The sequence below is a fragment of the Girardinichthys multiradiatus genome, chromosome 8, assembly GCF_021462225.1.
Source record: "Girardinichthys multiradiatus isolate DD_20200921_A chromosome 8, DD_fGirMul_XY1, whole genome shotgun sequence".
Lineage (NCBI taxonomy): Eukaryota > Metazoa > Chordata > Actinopteri > Cyprinodontiformes > Goodeidae > Girardinichthys > Girardinichthys multiradiatus.
The window spans coordinates 15,993,014-16,015,378 of NC_061801.1; the positions used below are offsets into that span (position 1 = coordinate 15,993,014).

The window sequence follows — 22,365 nt, forward strand, 5'->3', positions numbered from 1 at the left end:
TTTGGTATTTCCTGGGCTATATTAGATCTCAGTTCAGTGACGTGCGGTGAGGTCCAGGACTGGTGAAGCCCTTAGACTCGAATGTACAAATATATGAACCTTATATAGAAACTGATATTTAATTGTTTTTAACTCAGTTAAAACTTAGTTGTTTTAAAAGCTTTTAATTATGCTTTAATTAATTCTATACTGTTCAACAATACGACAGCAAGAAAAACTAAATATTTAATATAAGGTCAAATTTGATTATCTAAAATTATTTTTTATTTTCCGCTGATCCTGCGGCTCCTCCATGGGTTGCAGGAAGAACTGTGACCCGATCCAGAGGCTGCGGGTTCAGCCGAACTGGAGCAAAACCACAAAGGAGCGTCTTCGGCCATGGACTGTGAGGGAAGTCGTCCACTCCTAACGGCGGATCCTCCTGTGGACTCAGTGAGAACCACAGCTGGCCTGGCACTGCGCGTTTTCCTGTGTAACGAACAGATGCCCTCTGCTCTAAGCACTTGAAGCACGCAGGAGGTTGTTGTGCTGCATCATTATGATCCAGCTGCTGATGTTTTTCCTTCTGTTATGTTTTGCTCCTGCTTTTCTGGACTGTTACAGTTTGTTAAGCAGTGTCCACTGTCCACAGCAGCAGGTTAGTCATGTCAGCCTCCGCCCTGATTTATCCTCCCTGTTCATTTTCGCAGGGTGCCTCTGACTGCGTATTTACGCACTCGAAGCCTTTATGCTTCTCTTTATGCTTCTCTCTTACGAATCTGGGGTTACATAACCCTAGATTCTATGAGAATAGGCACAGCCCTTTAAAGTCTGGGGTTTACTGGTTCCTAAAGGCTGAAGAAAAAACGTCTTCTTTGGGAACCGCTTTTCCGGTCTCATCATTTATACTGAGACCGGGGTGTGCCCCACTCAGCAGGTAACTGTGGTCAAGTGAGCCGACAGTCAGAAATACGCAGTCATGCCAGCCGACGCTAGCTCTCTCTCAAAGATTAGCTTTGCGCATACAAGGTGCTTTACGGTAATGGAGCAGAAAGGATGACGATCCTGGCAACGGTTGAGAAAATTAGAGGAAAACAGAAAAGTAACCTTCAGAACATTTATATTAATCACATTTTTACAACTTTCACATACATGTTTATGTGAAAAAATTTATATTTAATAATTTTACTGTAGAGTTTTGAAGAAATAACGGGTCAAAGTACCTACTAATGCTCATCCAGTATATGCTTTTCTACCACTTTCAGCAATTTATTTCTCCAAAACCATGGGACTTGACAACACACTCTCTTCAGATTATATTAAAGGGTCATCCATACTATAACCAGAACAAATATTTCATCATTTTACTGTAGAGTTTTGAAGAAATAACGGGTCATACATAGAGAAGAGCATGTTCAGTCCTCCTGGACCACCACTGTGTCAGATGTTGGGTACTAGATGAGCATTTTGAGGTACTTTGACCCGTTATTTCTCCAAAACTCTACAGTAAAATTATGAAATATTTATTCTGGTTATAGTATAAATGACCCTTTTATATAACCTGAAGAGATTGTGTTGTCACCTCTCATGAGTTTGGAGAAATACATTACTGAAAGTGACACAACTGCTTATACAGGTGAGCATTAGTATTATTTCACCAAACATCCTCAGAGAAATTATAACTTTTTTTTTTTTTACATAAAACATGTATGTGAAAGTTGTAAAAATGTCATTACTATAAATGTTCTGAAGGTTACTTTCCTTTTTTCCTCTTATTTTCTCAACCATTGCCAGGATCGGCATCCTTTCTGCTCCATTACCGTAGCAGGAGGAATAAACATAGTGGTCAAAATACATAAACAGAGACTGTAAAGGGCAACTTTTAAAGAGAGAACAGGAGGAAGGAGGATTCTGGGCTAAAGCCCCCGATATATCAAGACCCTAAAAACGCCCTTTATGTACGTGTGACATAATTTAGTATGTGCGACGCCACACCCCCATGGCCCCCCCACCTCTAAAATGAATCCGGCGCCGCTGGCTGAAGATGTGCTTGGTTCCGCTTCAGTCCAAGGTTAGGTCAGGCTTCTTACTGGGAGATCTGATAGTGGCACCACTGCAGCTGTTTTTAGTTTTTCTTACAGAGAAGTTGTAAAAGTCAACAGACTTAGCAGAGCCACTTCTTCCCATTCTGTGAAAAGATTTTTGATGATGATTAATATTGTCCTATAGAACCGAACTGCTTAGTAAAAACAGAAAAATAAGTCCCTACTGCAGTCAAAGTAGTTTATTAAATATTAGTCATATACTGTAAGTAATATTATTATACATCTATAAATATTAGGGTTAGAGCAATTACAGTTCTCATAATGTTGTAATACTTAACAATACTTACTTTGGTTTTGCTTTAGAGACTTAAGCAAAAATAAAGAACACTGCTTAGGTTTAGTAGTAGTTTATAGTGATAATTACACAGTATGTTATTATTTATCACTTCAATAACATGACCCTGGGTTTTTATTTACAACCAAAAATATTTCCAAACAGCCAAACCTGTCTATTTTTCATAAGGTAGAAAACAGTGTAGTAGCCATCTTTTAGGCAGGTGACCTGCAGTGCACAGCAAAAGGTCAGAGGAGGGACAGCGCAGCATTGCTAATCAGAGAAAACTCTGGTCACTGTGGCATCTTCTCTGGGGCCTATTAAAATAACTTTAAACTGCAGGGATTGTATGAAAGAAAATCTTAGTGGTAACCTTGAAATACCTTGAAACTGATAACAATGCCAAACCCAAATTACTTCAATGATCTTAAAAGATCAAGTCTCTGTGTTCACACGCTGGAAACAGTTGGATTAAAAACAATTATTTTTGGCAGGGATTAGGTGTCAACTGCAGTTTGATTTAAGATACAATTGTAGCATTTTGCATTTTTTTTGATTATGCATTTAAAATAGTGTTTACATTTTTTATGTGATATAAATCAGTAGATAGACTATAAACCTGTTTAACCTGACAGGTTTTTGTAATCAAGTGCAGGAAGACACCCCTTCCAGGAGAGGCTAAGGTCAATGCATGGTCAGCTAGCATGCAGTACTGTCTGTCGTTTTCTACCACTTATTCCATAGTGGGTCATGGGGGAGCTGGTGCCTATCTCCAGCAGTCTATGGGTGAGAGGCAGGGTACACCCTGGACAGGCCGCCAGTCCATCGCAGGGCAACACACAAACAACCATGCACACACTCATTCACACACCTAAGGACAATTTAGAGTGACCAATTAACCTAACTGGCATGTCTTTGGATTGTGGGAGGAAGCCAGAGTACCTGGTGAGAACCCATGCATGCACGGGGAGAACATGCTAACTCCATGCAGAAAGACCCCGGCCGGGAATCAAACCCAGGACCTTCTTGCTGCAAGGCAACAGTGCTACCAACTGCGCCACCGTGCAGCCCGCATGCATTACTGCTCCTGCGTAAATAAACTGCAAATTTGTATTACTGTAAGTTTTGACAGCCTTGCCATATTTTCGTGCTTATGACTTTAATTTTGTGGCTTTTCATCGGCAGCATGAAAGCTACCTCCTCGGAAGCACTGATATCTAAAACTACAGAGCACTCGCCACAGTGATGGACTGTTGGCTCATGGCGTCACATTTCTAACTTCCTATAGCCGGCTAACCCATTTGTAAACCGAAATTGTTTCAGCTGTAATGTTTTATTTTTCTTCTCTCCTACAGTTAACATTTTGGTGGCATATCAGTTTATGTAGAATATTACCATGTACTTTGCTGCTGCTTCTATAGTTACTGTTAAGTCGCTGTATCCTTCACCCTCCACAAGGGGGCTTGAGCTGCTGCAGTCCCCTATTTACTGCACAAATAGGTGAATTATTTGCTCTCCTGGTAACATTATTGTATATAATTTGTCTTTTCATTGAATCACTGATTCTATTGTTTAGACTCATTAATGAGTCTTTCACGGCCTGTAATGATTGAAGAGAAATTAAAGAAAGCCTTCGTTTGGAAAACAGTTTGAAGCCTAGTATGATGACTGTTGGGGCAGAGCTATGCTTCACATAGATACAGCATTTCAGTGGCTACTGTCTGCTCTGCTGTGACAGAAACAGTAATTTGTAACCTTTCCCATACTCTATTACAGAGTACAGCAGTTCAGTAATGAATATCCATCTTACCTATGTCTGTTTCTGAGCCATTTATCACTAGCTTGGGCTTTCAGTCATTTCTCTTTGGCTAACATCCATTAGGCTGCTGGAGAGTGAATGTCTGGATGCTGGATTGCAAAGTTTAAGTACTGATATAGAAACATAAGAGTGGCTTTCAATGCAGGGCAAGCCCAACTGTTTTACTTCTGACAATCAAAATGTGTTGTGCAGTCTGACACAGCAACACCTTCAGCTAGGACACCAACCAGCTCACAAACATGGTAGCATGATAATATGCACAAATCGAACTGCCCCTACAGCCTAAAGTATTTTCATTTGTTCATATTACGTAGTTATCCGGTGTTAAAGTTAAAGATCTTCGAGACACTCAAGTGTGGCTTCCGCGCATGTAAAATCTATGTTTGCATGGATAAACTGTATTTTTGTACTTAGGATGTTTTTCTTTTTTATTGATGTACAATCTCCATGAGTAAACATATTCTTCAGGTGTTTAAATGGAAAAAAACAGAGATAAATATATTGTTTGGAATTAACCTTGTCACTAACCAACAAAAATTAACAAATCACACAGATTTTGTGATTTGCAAGTGGAACGACCTCAACTCAGCTTACAACGCTCCAAGTCCAATTTCTGAATGCTCTCCTGAACCCAAACATGTTTTTAAAGATTTTCACTTTAACAGTCCACATTTAGCAGGTTGTTGACTGTGTAAGTTGAGAGGATTTGTGACTTTATATTCATTGTTTCATCACCAGGAGTGTGCAATCAGGAAAGACCGTTCAAACCACAAAAGAGCCCAAGCTATGAAAGCACATTTTAAGTACATTACCTTTCATCAAGAAAACTGCTGACCAATAAACACACAATAGCATCTAGACTCAGTCATGCTGAAATGGAAAGAATTTAAACTAATCAAGTTAAACATTATTTTGACTTTGAGATTACGAACTTAAGTATTTAGTTTTTATATTTACTTTCAATTGTTACTTTGCTTTACTTGATCAGGGATTTTGGATCATTAAATCCACACAGTATCTGTGTAATCTAGCTTTGAATTCTGAGACAAACTCGAGCTGAAATCTGCTCTGCTCTCCCATAGCTCTGCTGACAGGTACATGTTCCTCGTTGGCTTCCGAGGACTTTAATCCCTCAACTTGTTCTTCCTCTTTAATAGATGTCAGCACAGCTTGAACCATTTTTAGCTGTCTGGTCTCACAGAAACAATGCTGAGCAAAAACAGCTCTTGATTCACCACAGGTTGTACACCACAAGCGGTGTATAACCTGTGACTATAACATGTATTAAAATATTCTCACTCAAAAATGAAACGGTTAAAAATAGAATACAGGATTTCACTGTTGAACACAAAGACACCTTCTCAATCTGGAAAAACACTTAAATAAGTAAAATCTATTTATTTTTTGCTCAGATAACACCAGCAAGTGTCAATGTTCCTATACCCACGTACAGTAATATTTAAAAGCAAGTACTCCTAACATCAATGCTAAGGTTTTATGCAACAATCTCTTCTTCAGTCTAGGTGAATACAGGTCAAACAAAAGTACAACATATGACATTTTGTGCTCGGCTCTTATTGAAAGGCAGTGTGTTGGAAAGTGGACGTGTTGGTGAATTTGTGTCTAATGTCTCCAGAATGTCTATTCACATTAAGATAATGTGACTTTGTTGTGCGAAAATTTCATTTGAAAAATTGAAGAAGAAAAGGTCCATTGGACATAAAACTAAAAAAAAGACGTGTTGTCCATGTCAGATAAACAACAAAACATACACAGTAAATAAGTAAAACCACCTCTTAGCAATTGTGAAGTACGGTGGTGGAGGGCTGATGATATGGGATTAACCTGAAATCTTGCGGTTATTCTTCACACATAAATTACTCCTTTTTGCTAAAGTAAATTATATTTAGAAAAGTATATGCTTTATATCTGCAAACAGATGTTCAAAAAAATACTTGTTTATACTCACTTTCACAAATGTTCTTAAGATACCAAAACACAAACTTTTTCTTATTTTTTATACCCACCAACCGCTTTACCTTGAAACTCTAACGTTTGTGCATCTCTACCTTAGAGTTTGTGCCTGGGAAATTAGTCTAATTTGCAACAACTTAAAGGAATTTGCAACAATAGCCTGACATGAAATTGCAGAGAAGGAAATAAATAATAAATAAATAATAACAATAATTAATAAATTAATGCTTTTTAGCTGAGCAGCTGTACATATATATGCCAAGCTCTTTTGACCAAAGCACAGCACAGACAGTTCAGTAAGAACTTAGAAAATTGTGTCAACTTATAGGAAAATAGCATAATATTTTCTATTTAAATTACAAATTTGAAATAATAATGAATAATATTGAGGACCTTTCTCTGACTTAAACTGGGGCTAAATTCTATAATACAGCAGTTAAAAAATAAAATACAATGTGCTGCAGCAGCTTACTGTGAACTTCAGCCCAGCTAAAATACAAAAACAAGATATCTGTTTTTGAACAAATGCCCACAAACCTTCATGAACTGAAGCAATAAGGTAAAAAATAGTTGGTCAATATTTCACTACAATGATGTAGAAGGTCACACAGAAGACCCGTCTTTTAGGTCAGGTTCGGTATGTAGAATAAAATAATAAATATCAGCATGATGTAATTTGTCCATTGAAGGTTGCAGTTACCTAATTTTATAGCCTGGTGAAGACCAGGGGACATTTTATTATGTCCTAATGTGTGAAGTCTTAGAATTAAGTGAGGTAGTAATAGCGAGGGCATAAAAAGCCAACGATTCTCACCTTTTTAATTATCCAAGCCTAGTTGGAATAGCTTAAATAATTGCAGGGAGCTATAAGTGCATAAAACCTACACAAAAGATGTAAGGGAGAAAAAGGGTTTTTTCTTTGCTGACCACAGTGGGTGGGGTTGTATCAATTAATCAGTCACCATGAGAGGCAGTATATTCATGACCTCTCTGCAGAGACTTAACAAAGGGTACGGAAACCTGTGGTTTGGGTGCTGACTGGAAAAAGCAAGCGCGAAAAAAGGTGTAGAGGCTTTGATGGAGGTGAGATAGAAAGCAAAGATGGTCAAGATGCAGAGATGGATACGTGCTGTAGTATAGATGCACAAATGTGTTCTTAAAGCTTCACCGTGAATTATGTATAAACAGCCCTACTCTTTGAGAAGAGAAGGATCAGTTAGGTGGAAACAGAAGAAGAGATGTGGGTGGGGACCAGGATATCAGCAGGAGCAAAAGGCTCTTTGGCAGTCATATAGATAAAAACAGAAGGTTTACAAAAGCTAGAAAACATACTTTTTGAATTTAAGTCATAGCCTTTGACAGATTCAGATAAATATATTTGTAAATAAAATCTAAAATACAATATAGAAAAGAATCTAAAGGTGAATTTTCTTACTGTCAAACCAATAAAAATAGTTTACAGATGTGAAATTGAAGGAAAAAGATGTCTGAAACTCAAAAGTTTTACAACTAAAAATCCAATATGTGTATTGTGCATTTGTATTTATACCCCTGAGTCAATAATTCACTGCAGTTACAGTGGCAAGTACAGTATGTCTCCATACTTGCCACTGTAATTGTAAATGGAGACTGAAAATTAGACATGAATGTGGTTTAAACTAAACCATTCCCTGTATTTAGCTCCATCCATCTTCCCATTAACACTGTCCAACCTCCATGTCTCTACTGATGTATCCCCACCACATGATTCTGCCATGGTCATGTTTCAGCCTAGGGATGGTGTTAATGCACCGGTTTTCTTTTCTCACTTTTTCTCTTCATTAAACTCATTGAAGTAATGAAACAAGTAGTCTGAGAAATGCATTTTCTTCATGCTTGCTGTCAGTTTATTAATTTCGATTCAGGGTAAAGAAAACTAATTTAAGTTTGGTTATTTTAAGTTAAGAGTAATTAAATGTTTTCACTGAAATACTCATTAACAGTATCATTAATCTGCCCAAAACAATTACTTTTCATGTTGTTTATTTAATAAGCCCAAAGTAAATGCATGAAAAGGGTGATGTTCACACTTTTTGGAGACAGAGTTTGTCAGTCTATTATATTTGTTTTTTTTTTTGTAGAAAACGCAGAACGCTTATAACTAGGTTATTTTTGGAATACCTGGAATTTAACACCTTTTCAAGTTGGGCTGCACATTGTCTCTTATTCTTAATTCAGTTGACTTGTTGGGGGAGAATTTTATTGGGCATTTCAAAACACTCCCATTTGAATCAAATCATTCAGCAAGCCGATCTGGAGGTCTTCTTTCTATCTTTTGCAGCGGGATGTTTCTCTGGCACCATAACAAAATGTATTCTGTTGGTAACCTAAAGCATTACTGGCTGACTGTGGTGCAATCCGGCTGCAGATCAGAACCTCACATTTGAGACCATGGATCTATCCTGAGAAGTAGGGCATGTTCCCTTTATTTAAGGAAGGAGAGTCTATTTCAGGTGTAGCAGATTAAGTATCCTGGTATTTGTTCAGGTGGGGCTTTAAAAAGGGAAAAGACCAGAGGGTGAATGTTTGATATGTAAAGCTACAACAATGTGCTCAGTGTGCTGCAATGATGAATAGAGTCGAGCCATGCAAAGCTCTTGTCTTGCTAGTCTTCTAACGTTCACCTGTTTTCCTAAACTTTGGGTTTTTTTCAGCACATGATCAGTGGGCTTATTCTGAGCAACTTGGGATGGTTCTGGCACCTTTCAAGGGATGTTTACCCCAAATGCCTTTCTGTAGAGAATTGCAGGATATATTGGCAAACATTTTTGGGCTGGTTTAGTATTTGCTTGAAGGATTTTATATTATGCTATTCTGTGTTCTAGAATGACAGATGAGTTTAACCCATTCTGGATTTATGTCAGGAAACCAGTGGGTTTTTTTCTTTCTTTATTTATTTATTTTGGTTTGTGACCAGGCAAACTATTCTGAGCAGCAAAATCAGATATTAACATATGTCTCTCTATTTGTATTGGTTAATTCACTAAAGGAAATGTTCACAGATAGAGATTGTACAGTATAATGTGTGCCAGTGCTTTAATGTGATACAAACTGTCAAAAATGCAAATAAACAATAAACTTAGTGGCTTTGGATATTGATATTGTATTGGGCTGTTCAGGGACCTCCAACTCTAAAAGTCAGAATCCAAATTTAGTGCATAGAAAAATGGTAAATGGATTGAGTTTATTTAGCGCTTTTCCAGTCATGCCCACCACTCAAAGCTCTCTACACTGGAGCCGCATTCACCCAGTCGCACTCACAAATGTTCACACAGTCATACATCGATACACTGATCCGTAGGCAATTTGAGGTTAAGTTCCTTGCCCAGAGACACAGTGACGTGTGGCAAGAAGAAGCTGGAATCGAACCCATATTTTTGGAGGGTGTTCTGTTTAACTTTTCTGACTTGGATCTCAGAAATTTTGACAAATTAGTTCAAAATGGACACACCTTTAGACAAATAGGAGATGGAGGAAATGGCTACAGATGAAGCATCCTAAACTCCCTAAATTGTTTACAGAGCCCTAAAGACTTTTTAGGATATACAGAAAACATTTATGAGGTTTTATAGAAGATTTATGGTTAAGGTTTTGTGCAGTACAATCTCACTTTTGCTGTTAGAAAATACTAGAGTTTCCTTCCAGAACACTGTTGAATTTATAGTACTAGCAGACATTTGGACAACTGTTTCCTGTTTTTAGGCCCTATGCTAAACTAGACTTGCACTTCATAAGCAAATAGAAATTAGGACAATATCAGTGTTGCACTCAAACCATCAGATATGTCTAAATTTATACCGATTGCTTTATTTGTGTAAAATATTTCCATAAAATCACCTAACAAGAGTTTTAGGTTGTAACTTTTTTAACAGTTGCTGCTTGAAAAGCAAAATGGCCTTAACTCCCACAAACTCCCACCATAACAGTTACATTTATGCAGTCGACTGTCTTTTGTGGCATCACTAATGGTGAGAACATGATTAGTTTTCTGCTCTGCCAGTGTTAACTGTGTGATGGAATACCTGTGTAACTTCACTGCATACGTGAGGTGGTAAACCGTGCTTTAAAACCTTCAGTGCAACCCTTGATGCTTATGACTTATCATGTCATCAGATTTCTAAAAGAAAGAACTGATTTTACAAAAAGGGGAGCTTGATGAGCACGACTCACACTATATTGACAGCTTTATTGTTTTTGAGTCATACCAAGCTTGTTTTCTTTTATTTAATTTGTTTAAAAGATTTTAGCCCATTGATCAATAGTATCATGATCATTGTTACTGAAAATAAAGAGTAATACCAGAGCTCTTCAGTGGTGCAACACTATAACTTTAGCTCCAGACAAGGTCTTTGAAGGGTCATTATGCTGTAAAGTAATTTTTGCCCCTTTTTGCCAATGACTGTATCGTATGGCCGACATAAATAAATAATGACCTGCAGTGACCATTTTCCTGTATAATTCATCTGTAAAGAGCCAGATACATTTTTGTTTACAGCTTTGGCTGAAATATTTGAATGAGAAAAGATTTGCTCACCAGCTGCAACCTAAAGAGACACACTGTTTTTGAAGTTCTGTTCTTTGGAGCTCGTATCAGCAATCAGTATCTTTCCTGCAGAGTGACCAAATCATTTTACTGCTGTTCTGAAACAACTTTAAACTTTAGAAGTATGGAAAGCTTTATGCTGCAGTTGTTTTGCATTTGATGGTTCTTTGCATAGAAGTCTATGTTTATTCATAATGAAGTCTTTGACCAGTTTATGTTGTAAACTGGAAGACAGTTGTATGAATTTCATAAGTTTCAAATTTCAGCTCAAAATTTATGTAAGATTCAATATTTGCAGTATTCCTTTTTTTTTTCTTTATTACTTCAGTGATTGATAGGCATATCCTGACTGATAAAGTTTCCTGGCTAATTGTAGTTGAATAATTGTGTTGAGCTTTAAGTCACTTTATTATCACTTTTCCCTAAGCTGTGACTCAGTGCTCTTGTCATACTATAAAATACACAGATAACCTCAAAAATGTGACTGAATTTGATCTTTTAAGATGTGTTTTTTTTGGGCAAAATCATAGTAAGGCCACTTTCATAATTCAGAAGCAACCTCACTCATGGATTGTATCAGGATGGATCATTAGTACAACAAAGGGCTCAATATTGAAGTTTCCAATGATTCAGGGAGCTGTTCCTCAGTGCCCCTACACCAAATAAATTTGAGTCACAAAGACATTTTTTAAACTTGTTTTTTTTAGATTTAACTGAGATGCATTTTATTGCTTGGCCCAAAAATCTAAAAGCTGATTACGTCTCGCAACAGCTAACGTCCAGACTTTCTATGGTAACCAGCTGCCGTACTGATTTATGGGATGCGATAGTTGATTTGATCACACTGAAAAACAGCTTGCAGACAATTTTCAGTTTTAAAGTCTGTAGCACTCAAAATGGAGTGTTAGAAGTACTTAACCAGGTTAGATGCTTCTCATACCCTTAGCCTGCTTTATTCATCTCAAAACCAGTTCTGATGTGTGATTGAAATTGCTTTTCCGTTGACACATGGATTTGTCTCCAAGTGTCAAACATCTAGTCATTGATTTGTTGTGAGGTTAAAGAAATTGGAGGTAGTCCTTAATATTGTATTGTATATGCCATTACCACTGCAAAACAGCCCAAAAGCATGATGCCATCACTACCAGCAGTAGTTGATACCATGTTCTCATTTTTGAAAGCCTAATCTTGTCTCTTCACATCTTCTGTCTTTTGTAGGCTGACTCTGGTGTTGATTCTTGTATCAAAGCCTCAGCTAGAAAAAATAATTCTGCATTTCCCAAAACGTTGAAATATTTTTTACTTAGTGATTCACTATCAATTCATCAAAACCAAACAGAAAACAATATAATTTGTACTATGCTGTTTAATGTTAAAGGTATGCTGAAGTGGAATTGAAACTGTAACTTCAAACAGTGTGCATATTGGTGCTTTAACCATCAGCTAGCTGCCCCAGCAGGTCTCCCATCTATCACCGAGTCCTAATTTAATCAGGGCCGACATCTCAATCAGCAGTGGGTTGGCTGCTGCTTCTGGCCAGTCACCATGCCACCAGAAGCAGCTCCAACACACCAATGAAGACGCAGACAGGAAGGACAGAAAAAAAGCAGAAGGGAACGAGCACAAGCATAGTTAGAACAAGATGTCAGTGAACGAGTAGTCGGGGTGTGAGAAGTGCGATAAAAGGAAAATCAGATGCTTCAGCTGCCACTTGTGTATGAGTGATGTCATTTGTATCTCTGCTGTGTGTGTGGTGTAATGTAGGCCATGTGTCTGACCACACGTTTGTGTTCTAGCTCCGCCTCAGAGGACCTGGGCTGCAGGCGTGGAGACTTCAGCAGGAAACACTATGGTTCAGTCGAGCTGGTGAGTCCCACCCTCAATGCCCCCAACAGCATGTTGCTCTCTTTGCTTCTCAGCATGAAAAGCTCCCCTCTTCCCCTTCATTAGTTCTTTTCTTTTATGATCCCCCCTCCCTTTCTGTCTGTTCTAATGGATGGACACCAGGAGCGGGGCGTGGGGGGGTGGGGGGAGGGGGGTTGTGGGGTAGACTGATGACTCACCACACACATTGGGTGTGGTCCGCAGACATGCCTTGCCAGCATGCATCACATCAGGTGCTCCACTTCCTGTGACGTTTGGCTCTTCTTGCTGACCAACCTCCAAACTTTTACGGTTTCTTTTAACTCTGCTGGTTTAAAAGTGCTGCACAGTGTGGGTTTTTGTGGCTGGTTATTAAGATGTTAAGATGTTGAGTCACAACTGATGTAGGGGATTGTGTGTGTGTGTGTGTGTGTGTGTGTGTGTGTGTGTGTGTATGTGTGTGTGTGTGAGAGAGAGAGAGAGAGAGAGAGTGTGTCCCTACTTGTTGTGAGCTGTACATGCCGATAGCCCAGAGAGGACAGGAAGTCTGCAGTGTGATTATACTTCCTACCAGTGACATATTGAAGGTTTGTCCATGAGTCCCACACACCACGTGGAGGACAGATTAGTGTTGAGGAGAAACCACATTGCCCTATCAGCACCAGCAGACAGACGCTTCATACAGCGATGTTGTGTGAGCGGGGGTTTGCATGTGATAAAAGTAGAGTCTACTAGAGGATGAGACTGCATGAGGTCACCCATAACCTCAAACAGTTTGAAGCCACCGTTCCTCTTTCGTTTTAAATTCCACTGTAGCACCAACATCTTGAGGATCTCTATTCAAACCATCAACAGCAAGCTTTAAAGTCTTGTAAGGGTCATCTTTATATATTAAGAATAAGATATGAAGAAAAAAAACATACATCAAACCTATTATTTAAATGGAGAACATTATCATAAAAATTGACATCATGAGTTTAGGGTTAGCAACATGGTAACTGGTATCCTGTGCTATAAGAAATTTCACCTTACAAAAGTATTCACCCCTTTCTTTTGTCAGCTTACAATTACAAACTCAACTGTATTTTATTTGTAGTTTTTTGACATACTTACACAAATTATAACTGTTAGATGTAACGATAATTATACTGCAAAAACCACCTTTCATTCCTGTTAAAGCAGCAAATCTTTAATTGGATTGAGAACATATGTAAACATGAATTTTCAAGTCTAAGTCACAAATAAACAGCAGGATTTAGGTCTGAACTTTGACTGGGCCATTCTAACAAATGACTATGCTTTAATGTGCACCACTTCATTGTAGCTCTGGTTGTATGTTTAGTGTTGTCCTGCTTGAAGGTGAATCTCAGCCCCATTCTCAAATTAATTTCTCTAAAAGGTTTACTTTCAACATTTTTCTGTATCTAGCTCTATGTCTATTTTCTGACTATGAGCAGCTTCTCTGCTCCCTGCTGAAGAAAAGCATGCTATGAGCATAATGCTGCCACCACCATGTTTTAGTAGGAATGATGTGTTCTAGATGTTGTGCAGTCTTAGTTTATTGAGGTTTACATGAGCACCCTCTTCCAAATGTTTGGGGTGTCCCCCCTGCATGGTTTGTGGCAAACTGTAATTGGGACTTCTTTAGGCTTTTTTTCAACATTGACTTTCTTCTCGCCACTCTTTCATAAAGGTGAGATTTGTGGAATGCACAACTAATAGTTGTCCCGTCAAAAGATTCTCCTACCTAAGCTGGGAATCTCTGCAGTTACTCAAGAGTTATAGTGGACCGCTTGTCTACTTCTCTGATTAATGCTTTCCTTGACTGGCCTATCAGTTTAGGCTGTGCCATACTCTTCCCATTTTTGGATGATGGGCTCTATGACACGTTTAAAATTTGGGATATTGTTTTATAACTGAACCCTTCTTTAAACCTGCCTGCTGTATTCATTGGTCTTCATGGTGCAGTTTGTTCACTAATGTTATCTAGCAAACCTCTGAGGCTTTTATAGAACTTATATACTGAGAGTTAATTAAGAACAGGTAGACTCAAATTAGGTGACTCCTGAAGGCAGTTGATAGCGCTGGGTTTTATTTAAGGGTGTCAGAGTAAAGGGGACTGAATACAAAAGCATGCCACACTTTTCAGAAAAGGAAAGTGTGTACCATGTCTCAATTTCCTTCTACTTCACAATTGCTGTGAAAACCTTTACAAAGCACTGCAATAATAATAAGATACTAAGACAACAAGACACATTAAGTGTATTTTTTAAGTGGATAAACCTAAACAAAAGTACACTGTAGGCATCAAAGATGCATTAAAGCCTATTTTATCTGGAATAAAAAAATTTTTCTCAAGTATCTAATTGCAGTATATTGCAGTAAATTTGGTCTTTACTAGTTAGCTACTATAATATCTATACTTCTGTGCTGAGCCAGACTAATGTTGAAGAAAATAAAGCACAAGCTACTTGTCTGTCCAAATCTACAGTTGGCAATCTTGAAAGCTTTGAGCAGAACTGTACCATCTCAGCTGGGCACATTAACATCCCAAAAGCACAGATGCTACGGATGAAGGCAAACTACTCCATGACAGAGTCCATACTGCTCTGCTGCACCGACAGCCTGGCAGAGGTGAACTAAAGCCCACTAAGGATACAGATGCATTTAAGCAACATAACATTTATGGACCATTTGAGTAATTTTGTGACCATTATGAAAATTGTAAAATAAATATGCATTTCAAATGCAGAGGGGGTGGGGGTTTAATACCGTCTTTGGAAGGAATTGTTTGTTGACCATAATGCACCAGGACTCATTTAGCTTAAAGCAATATGTGCTCTAAACTCATTACAAAAACCATTTCCCCTTTTTAAGTCCAGGCAAACAATTATATTTCCTTTTCCACACAAAGATTTAATTTTACTTTGAAATCAGGGCTCAAAAATAGAATGTATGCTTGGCGACATGCGGTTGTCCTCCCTGAGGTTGTTTCTGATCATCAACATGGGCTTATCAAGCCCTGTCATTAATTTTCCATTACCCACCTACTCTTCTAATAAACAAGCCACACAGACTCTTATCCCATCAGGAATGATGTGTGTTAAAAACAGACTCCTGCTGGAAAGAATTATTTATTAAATTTGTGCAGACTTTGTCATACTACCGGCATACATTTGAATTGGCAGCTTGAATTTTAATACTGTTGGAATAGTCTTCTAGCATCTGCTGATGCTGGTTGATTTATAACCAATAAAATCACATGATCGTCTGGCTTATCACTGCAATAGCTCTTCATGCAAAATGGAGTACAGCTTTTGCAAGGACAGTTCCAGCAGAGGTTGTAAGGTGATGGTCTAGAAAAAAAGCATTAACATCTCTAGCAACACCTTAATAGAGAGGGTGATATGGTAGAGTTGTCTGAACCTACATACTAAGATTTTGCAGAAGCACAATTCAAACAAAGGCGTATGAGCTGTGCTAGCAAAAAAATCCCACCTGGGTTTTAATAGCCACCTGACCCCATTTGGACCTATAGATGCCCCCACCTGGAGCCTGATGGAAAATCCGAAATCAAACAGACATAAAGGGTCAATTCTGCATGTGAATTTCAATATACTGCCTTTAGTTTGAAAAATCTGTTTTGACTTTGAAGGAGATGCCTGTTGTTTCCTGAAGATGTATGGAGTTAAATTTGTCTCAATATTATTCAATCAAACAAAAACTAATCTCAATCAAAAAAATATTATTCAATCAAAAAAACCTAATTTCAATCAAAAAATATTAAGTTGTGATCAAAACTTTCAGAGTTGTAACCATTTTTTTTTTATTTATTTATGGAATATTTTATTTTGGGGAGAAAAAAAAATTGTTTGAAAAACCTTTTTTTGATTAAAATGACAAATTTTTTCTCACGAAGAGAAAAAAGTTATTTGCAAAACATAAACTTTTATTTGCGCATGTCAAAAATCTTTGGTTACGAGTCTCGCTCTTTTGGTTTTGATGCTGTCTGTTTTTGGTTGAAGTCAACAAATTTTGAGTTCCGGGAACATGAACATCCTGGGCGGGGCCTAAAGACGAACGATGTAAGACGTTTCCCTATTGGTTAGCGCTGACTAAAGCAGCAGACTCTGATCCCCCACATCTCTGAACTTCTGCTCGAACTGCAGGGCTTGCAGTGTCGCTTCAGTGAGGAGACATCAACTGTACAGAAGAAAACTGCGGTCAAGTGAGCCGACAGTCAGAAATACGCGGTCATGCCAGCCGACGCTAGCTCTCTCTTAAAGATTAGCGTTGCGCATACAAGGCGCATTACGGTAATCGAGTAGAAAGGACCCAATCCTGGCAACAGTTGAGAAAATAAGAAGAAAACAGAAAAGTAACCTACAGAACATTTATATTAATTACATTTTTACAACTTTCACATTCATGTTTTATGTAAAAGAATAAATATTTAATATTTTACTGTACAGTTTTGGAGAAATATCTTGTCAAAATACCTCAAAATGCTCAACCATTATATGCATTTGTCCCACCTTCAGGAATTTATTTCTCCAAAACCATGAGAGGTGACAATACAATCTCTTCAGATTATATTAGAGGGTCATCTACACTATAACCACAATTAGTATTTCATAATTTTACTGTAAAGGTTTGGAGAAATACACAACTACCCCAAGTGTAGTATACAACAGAGTCCATGTCGTGCAGATGGCATCCCATAATCCTGTGTGTTGTCCTCACAACCCGTGATACTTCCTCCCCTGTGCAGTTCCCTCACCACACTGTCCTGCTGAGACACAGAGTGCTTTCCACCGTGGCCCTGTAGATATCTGTGAGCAGCTGAGGAGATGAAGAAGAGCTGTTGTTGTACCTTCTTCAACAGGCGAGGGGCGTTTCCAGTCCAGGAGAGGTCAGAGGAGATCTGGATGCTCTTGCACTTTAAGCTGTCCAGACCACTTCCCAGGATCTCATCAGCCTCACCAAAAAGAAGCATTTGTGGTACTTTGTTGGGGTAGTTGTGTATTTCTCCAGAAACCTACAGTAAAATTATGAAATACTAATTCTGGTTATAATATAGATGACCCTCTAATAAAATCTGAAGAGATTGTGTTGTCATCTCTCATGGTTTTGGAGAAATAAATTCCTGAAAGTGGGACAAATGCATATAATGGTTGAGCATTTTGAGGTATTTTGACAAGATATTTCTCCAAAACTGTACAGTAAAATATAAAATATTTATTATTTTACATAAAACATGAATGTGAAAGTTGTAAAAATGTAATTAATATAAATGTTCTGTAGGTTACTTTTCTGTTTTCTTCTTATTTTCTCAACCGTTGCCAGGATCGGCGTCCTTTTTGCTCCATTACTGTAATGCACCTTGTATGCGCGACGCTAATCTTTAAGAGAGAGCTAATGTAGGCTGGCGTCACCGCATATTTCTGACTGTCGGCTCACTTGACTGCAGTTTTCTTCTGTACAGTTGATGTCTCCTCACTGAAGCGACGCTGCATGCCCTGCAGTTCGAGCAGAAGTTCAGAGATGCGGGGGATCAGAATCTGCTGCTTTAGTCAGCGCTAACCAATAGGGAAACGTCTTACAGCGTTCGTCTTTAGGCCCCGCCCATGATGTTCATGTTCCCAGAACTCAACATTCGTTGAGTTCAACCAAAAACAGAGAGCGTCAAAACCAAAAAAGCGAGACTAGTAACCAAAGATTTTTGACATGCGCAAATAAAAGTTTATGTTTTGCAAATAATTTTTTTCTCTTTGTGAGAAAAAATGAGTCATTTTAATCAAAAACTGTTTTATCAAACAATTGTTTTTTCTCCCCAAAATAAAATATTCCATTTAAAAAACAAAAATCGTTACAACTCTGAAAGTTTTGATCACAACTTAATATTTTTTTATTGAGATTAGTTTTTTTTTGATTGAATATTATTTTTTTGATTGAGATTAGTTTTTTTTTTATTGAGATTAGTTTTTTGTTTGATTGAATAATATTGAGACAAATTTAACTCCATAAAGATGCTAACTACTTAACACCCTCCTAAAGTCACTCCAGTGTAATGTTATCAGGCTCTGTTGCAAGACAAAGATGTACAATAACAATTTCATTTAAATCATTAGACGAAACATACAATGAAATACAAGAACCTACACATTTTGCACTGTTTTTGTAACATATAATTACGTATGATTTCACAAACACAAAGTTTAAGTTGTCAGGTACAATCGGGTCATATTTTATTTTTCTCCTGAAGTGTTTAGTGTCCCCAGCAACTATTCTAGCCACCTGTGTTCTGACATATTACATTAAGTTGTCTTGTCAATTGTCCCCAAGCACAAAAAATAGCTTATGTACAGCCAGTCACTGATTAAAGTAAGTACACCCCCTTTAAAGTCTAGGGTTTTATGCTTATCTAAGAGCGCAACCTTTTCCATTTTGGCTAAACTTTTCTTTTTATGTGTTTTGTCTTAGCATTTCAGGCATATCATATATAAAAGGTGGTTGTGTACATGTGCCAACGTGCAGATTTGCTCTACAAAAAGCAAATCCTAATAAAGTTCAATTTCAATTCAATTCAGTTTATTTATATAGCACCAATTCACATGTTGTTTCAAGGCACTTCACAACAGTCAGGTACATACATTCCAATTAATCCTAATCATTGAACAGTGCAGTCAGATTCAGTTATTTATTCAAATTGGACAAAAAGTTTTCCTGTCTAAGGAAACCCAGCAGATTGCATCCAGTCAGTGACTTGCAGCATTCACTCCTCCCGGATGAGCATGTAAAGACAGTGGACAGTCACTGGCGTTGACCTTGCAGCAATCCCTCATACTGAGCATGCATGTAGCGACAGTGGAGAGGAAAAACTCCCTTTTAACAGGAAGAAACCTCCAGCAAAACCAGGCTCAGTGTGAGCGGCCATCTGCCACGACCGACTGGGGGTTAGAGAGAACAGAGCAGAGACACAAAGAGAACAAAGAAACACTGATCCAGGAGTACTTTCTATGGGAAGGAAAAGTAAATGTTTATGGATGTAGCTCCTTTAGTCCTTTCACCATGTCAATTGCCATGTCTAGGAGAGAGAAAGGGTTAAACACTGAAAGACAGGGCCATGTGGATCATCGGTAGAGGGTGAGCATTAAGTTGTTGCCAGCAGAAGCTTGGACGAAGCCCCTCTCCAGAAAGCTGTCACAGTTAGACACAGAGCCAGGCCAGGTGTTGCTTCTAGGAAGAGAAAAGACAGAACAAAGTTAAAAGCTGAAATAACAGCAAATAATGCAAAATTGGAGAGTAGTGTGAGAATGTAGTGAAGAAGGTGAAAGTGGTCATTATGTCCTCCAACAGCCTAAGCCTATAGCAGCATAACTACACAGATAGTTTCAATTCAGATTATTTAGTTAAACGGCGCTTATTTACAACAATGTCATCACAAGGCACCCCACAAAGGGTCGCACTGATGGTCATTGTTATACTAAAAACCACAAGGATTGGGATACTTCTCTCTATCAGACTGATTATAACCATTGGAAAAGAGAAGGGGGTCATACAGGTAGCAGAAATGGAGGATGTGTTTGCACCTCAACCATAACTGAGCCGGTTTAGGCTAAACCTGACTCCCCCTTACTCCATCCAACAGTGAGGGAGGAAGATGGAGTTAAAAAATAAGGAAGATAGCTCAGTAGATAGTAGACCCTCAGTAGAGGGTGAGCATTAAGTTGTTGCCAGCAGAAGTTTGGACGATTCCCCTCTCCAGAAAGGTGTCACATGTAGACACAGAGCCAGGCCAGGTGTAGCTTCTAGGAAGAGAAAAGAGAGAACAAAGTTAAAAGCTGAAATAATAGCAAATAATGCAAAATTGGAGAGTAGTGTGAGAATGTAGTGAAGAGGGTGAGAGTGGTCATTATGTCCTCCAACAGCCTAAGCCTATTGCAGCATAACTACAGAGATTGTTTCACTTCAGATTATTTAGTTAAACGGCGCTTATTTACAACAATGTCGTTTCAAGGCACCCCACAAAGGGTCCCACTGATGGTCATTGTTATACTAAAAACCACAAGGATTGGGATACTTCTCTCTATCAGACTGATTATAACCATTGGAAAAGAGAAGGGGGTCATACAGGTAGCAGAAATGGAGGATGTGTTTGCACCTCAACCATAACTGAGCCAGTTTAGGCTAAACCTGACTCCCCCTTACTCCATCCAACAGGGATGGAGGAAGGCTCCCTCCCTGATAAACTAAGCCACTCTAACTATAAGCTTTATCAAAAAGGAAAGTTTTAAGCCTAGCCTTAAAAGTAGACAGGGTGTCTGCCTCACGGACCAAAACCGGGAGCTGGTTCCACAGGAGAGGAGCCTGATAACTAAAGGATCTGCCTCCCATTCTACTTCTAGAGACTCTAGGAACCACCAGTAAACCTGCAGTCTGAGAACGAAGTGCTCTGTTAGGAACGTATGGAACAATCAGATCTCTGATGTATGATGGAGCTAAATCATTAAGGGCTTTATATGTGAGGAAGAGAATTTTAAATTCTATTCTGGATTTAAATGAAGGGAAGCTAAAATAGGAGAAATATGATCTCTCTTTTTAATTTTCATCAGACCTCTTGCTGCAGCATTTTGAATCAGCTTAAGGCTTATAACTGCATTTTGTGGACATCCTGATAGTAACAAATTACAATAGTCCAGCCTTGAAGTAACAAATGCATGGATTAGTTTTTCAGCGTCACTCCTGGACAGGATATTTCTAATAATGGCAATGTTCTGGAGGTGAGAGAAGGAAATCCTAGAAACCTGTTTAATATGGAATTTAAATGACATGTCCTGGTCAAAAATAACACCAAGGTTTTTTTACTTTATTATCAGAGGTCAATTTAATGCCATCCAGGTTAAGTGGTTGACTAAGCAGTTTCTTTTTTAAAGACTCCGGTCCAAAGACGACAACTTCTGTCTTGTCTGAATTTAGAAACAGAAAATCTAAAGTCATCCAAGTTTTTATGTCTTCAAGACATGCTTGTAGTCTATCTAACTGGTTGGGCTCATCAGGATTTATGGATAAGTAAAGCTGAGTGTCATCAGCGTAACAGTGAAAATTCATTCTATGCTGCCTGATAATTTTACCTATTGGAAGCATATATATAGTAAAGAGAATTGGCCCAAGTACTGAACCCTGTGGTACTCCACAATTGACCCTGGAGTTTAAAGATTATTTATCATTTACATGAACAAACTGGAATCTGTCAGACAAATAAGATTTAAACCAGCCTAGTGCTGTTCCCCTGATCCCTACAGCATATTCCAGCCTTTCTAAGAGAATATTATGGTCGACTGTATCAAATGCAGCACTGAGATCTAAGAGGACCAGTACAGACACAAGTTCATTATCTGAAGCCATAAGAATATCATTAGTGACTTTCAGCAGAGCTGTTTCAGGGCTATGATGAGCTCTGAAGCCTGACTGAAATTCTTCAAACAGGTCATTGCTGTGTAAATGCTCACACATTTGATTAGCAACTATTTTCTCAAGAATTTTAGATAAGAATGGAAGATTGGATATAGGTCTGTAATTTTTCAAGTCATCTCGATCAAGCGAAGGTTTCTTAAGTAAAGGTTTAATTACAGCTGCCTTAAAGGTTTGTGGTACATATCCATTTACTAAGGATAAATTAATCATATTTAAAATGGGGCTGGTAATCAGAGGGAAAACGTCCTTAAATAATTTGGTTGGGATTGGGTCTAACATACAAGTTGAAGGT

At 38.3% G+C, this 22,365-nt stretch overlaps 1 long non-coding RNA gene across 1 annotated transcript in view; it reads left to right on the top strand.

Moving 5' to 3' along the window:
• Window positions 1–22,365, top strand: part of LOC124873103 — a 67,085-nt gene that overhangs the window by 40,177 nt on the left and 4,543 nt on the right. Inside the window, exon 2 of the long non-coding RNA XR_007039441.1 lies at window positions 12,530–12,599. This is a non-coding gene — a long non-coding RNA (uncharacterized LOC124873103). The remainder of the gene's footprint in view (window positions 1–12,529; window positions 12,600–22,365) is intronic.